Below are 3,747 nucleotides of genomic sequence, written 5' to 3' on the forward strand. Positions count from 1 at the left end.
CTTGCCCACCCCAGGAGGACACCCAAGGACGGAGGGACCCATCCCATGGACATTAAGGTAAGTTCAGGTAAGTAATTTTTTTTTTTTTTTTTGTGGCATAGGGGGGCCTGATTTGTGCCCCCCTACATGCCACTATGCCCAATGACCATGCCCAGGGGACATAAGTCCCCTGGGCATGGCCATTGGGCAAGGGGGCATGACTCCTATCTTTACAATGATAGGAGTCATGTTGATGGGGGATGGGCGTCGAAAATAAATGGCGCAAGTCGGGTTACGATGATTTTTTCGACGTAACCTGACTTGCCCCATTTTAAGACGCCCATGCGCCATTTTCCCCCTACGCCGGCGCTGCCTGGTGTACGTGGTTTTTCTCGCGCACACCAGGCAGCGCCGGTCTGCTTGCGCCGGCTAACGCCATTCAATAAATACGGCGCCCGCATGGCGCTTCAGAATGGCGTTAGCCGGCGCTAATTTTTTTGACGCAAAACTGCGTTAGCGCAGTTTTGCGTCAAAAAGTATAAATACGGCCCTAGCCGGCGTCTAGCGCCAAAGTATAAATATGGCGTTAGTTTTGCGTCGAATTTGCGTCGAAAAAAACGACGCAAATTAGGCGCAACCAGAGTATAAATATGCCCCTCAATGTGGTGACAAATCAAAACAGCTCACACAAAGCGCACTGAAGGTCGTCTTCTACTAATCGTAAAGTGTCTTGCTAGTTTTATGAGCCGGTGTAAATCTGCTCCAATAAATTGACAGCTCCCGCCAAGCAACGGTGTAATAAAGCCAGGATGATAATATACTGATAAGAAAAACTCATGCCGAACGGCACGAGAGATCAAGGTATTGCTAATACGGAACTGTCTCTGTAGTCGGGAGCACATGCATTGTTGCTCCTATCGTGGCTACAGAGGCGGAGAAAAAACAAAGTTTTTGACTTACCCTGCTCTACAGGTCCACTTGGCGGTATGCACCTACCCCTGCTCCGTGCTCCCGGGAAGATAAGTCGGGAACGCGGAGTTCGGCAGATAAAGGGGGTGGTGCATCGACAGAGCATGGGAATGGAAAGAGGACAGAGCAAAAACCGGTGGCGGCCATCTTAGAGTGTATACATCTTAGACGTGTATACATAAAAAAAGGACTAAAGTCCATCCCAGGGGGCGGCCATCTTGGGTGAAGTTGGTAAAACCTAACCACTAGGGAATGTATACACAATCAGGCTGTCTCATTCAGATTCAATGTGTGTTGCACAAACATATGATGGGACAGAACACGTGTGTTTAAATAATACATGCACCCTAAAAATAAGTTCAGTCATAGGGGTATTACTAAAATGTTCCAGTTCAATGACTCCCTAAGGAAATTAATCAATCCTAGAGGTACGTAAATGTTATAGAGGGCATATATAGAAAGATAAATTATTTAAGAGAAATGAAACCCAGGAGTCAGCAGTGGGCAAATTCCAGCCAGGGTATGTCATCATTCAGTCCTGTCCGGTGTGTCTCTAGTCTAAATACCCAACGTTGTTCTTTCTCAAAAAGTCTTGTAGTACAGTCCTTGTTATTCATGACACGTTCCAGTACTACCCACTTAAGGTCATCAGGTGTATGGTGAAATTCAATGAAATGTTTAGTCAACTTAGTGGCTGATCTCTGGCATCTTATGGTGCTGCGATGTTCATTTTCTGGGTAAATAGTATTATTTGTTCAAAAGTGTTTATTTCAGCTACCTGTGTCTGTTTTACTGTGGACTCTCTGTGTTTCAGGCAGCTTGGCCTTTTTAAAGTGGTGTTTTGTTTTTTTAATTTGTTTTTGCCGTGACTGTGTGTATTACGTTGCTAGCTTGTGGCAAATGACTTCATAAACCCTCCATCCACTCCCCCCTTTTTCTAAGTAAAAAGGCTACATACATCTTGCAGAGTGTGTTTTTCGGAGACTGTTTTAATCTGTTTCTGTGATTTAAATTGTGTTTAGAAACTGTCTGTCCCCCCTGTTTTTTTTGCCTTTAAAAAAGCCACATTTCAGTGTGCGCAATTAGCAGTATTCCAGTGTTTGTTTTTAAACAATCTCTCCCTTACCTGGAAAGTAGACTCTGCTAGCTTGGAAGTGTGGATTCAGCCTGTCTGTATCCAAGTAGTTTCTGAATAGCGCAGCAGCTGCCTCCTCCCTGCCCACAGGAACTGGACTTAGCTGATTGGCTCTCTGAGTCCCTGTTGAACCTGAGCCCTCCCCCCCACACCTGCTCTGGCCCCTTAAGTTTGTGGAGGGAAGCCCAAGACAGCCACCTCCATTTTGTGTGCCTCAGCATCTTCCCTGTGTCCTAATACAGCCCAGTGTTCAAGGATTGCAAAAACACCTAGGTAAGGAGCCCCCAGAATTTTCTGGGTAAATAGTATTATTTCTTCAAAAGTGTTTATTTCCGCTACCTGTGTCTGTTTTACTGTGGACTCTATGGGCCATATTTATACTTTTTGACGCACAACTGCGCCAACTAACGCCGGCTAACGCCATTCCAAAGCGCCGTGCGGGCGCCTTATTTATTGAATGACGTTAGCCGGCGCTGCAGACTGGTGTGCGTCAAAAAAAATGACCCACACCAGGCAGCGCCGGCGTAGGGGAAAATGGAGCTTGGGCGTCAAAAAATGGGGCAAGTCAGGTCTGAGGCAAAATATTGGCCTCAACCCGATTTGCGCCATTTTTTTTTACTCCCAACCCCCATTGAAATTACTCCTGTCTTAGCAAAGACAGGAGTCATGCCCCCTTGGCCAATGGCCATGGCCAGGGGACTTATGTCCCCTGGGCATGGTCATTGGGCATAGTGGCATGTAGGGGGGCACAAATCAGGCCCCCCTATGCCACAAAAAAAAAAAAAAATACTTACCTGAACTTACCTTAAGTTCCCTGGGATGGGTCCCTCCATCCTTGGACGTCCTCCTGGGGTGGGCAAGGGTGGCAGGGGGTGTCCCTGGGGGCATGGGAGGGCACCTCTGGGCTCCTTCCGAGCCCACAGGTCCCTTAACGCCTGCCCTGACCAGGCGTTAAAAAATGACGCAAAAGCGGCTGGACGTCATTTTTTCTGGCCCACCCACTCCCGTGCGTCATTTTTGCACGGGAGTTTAAATAAGGCGCACATGCCTTGGAGTCATTTTTTAGAAGGGAACACCTACCTTGCATATCATTAACGCAAGGTAGGTGTCCACGCTAAAAAATGACGCAAACTCCAAGATCTTTGGCGCTAGACGGGTCTAACGCCAAAGTATAAATATGGAGTTAGCTTTGCGTCGGATTTGCGTAAAAAAAAACTACGCAAATCCGGCGCAAACAGAGTATAAATATGCCCCTCTGTGTTTCAGGCAGCCTGGCCTTTTTAAAGTGGTGTTTTTTTTTTTATTTGTTTTTGCCGTGACTGTGTGAATTACCTTGCTAGTTTGTGGCACATGACTTCATAAACCTCCCCCCTTTTTTCTAAGTAAAAAGGCTACATACATCTTGCAGAGTGTGTTTTTAGGAGACTGTTTTAATCTGTTTCTGTGATTTAAATTGTGTTTAGAAACTGTCTGCCCCCCTGTTTTTTTTGCCTTTAAAAAAGCCACATTTCAACGTGCGCGACCAGCAGTATTCCAGTGTTTGTTTTTAAACAGTCTCTCCCTTACCTGGAAAGTAGACTCTGCTAGCTTGGAAGTGTGGATTCAGCCTGTCTGTATCCAAGGAGTTTCCGAATAGAGCAGCCGCTGCCTCCTCCCTGCCCACA

The sequence above is a fragment of the Pleurodeles waltl genome, chromosome 8 (genome assembly GCF_031143425.1).
Source record: "Pleurodeles waltl isolate 20211129_DDA chromosome 8, aPleWal1.hap1.20221129, whole genome shotgun sequence".
Taxonomy (NCBI): Eukaryota; Metazoa; Chordata; class Amphibia; order Caudata; family Salamandridae; genus Pleurodeles; species Pleurodeles waltl.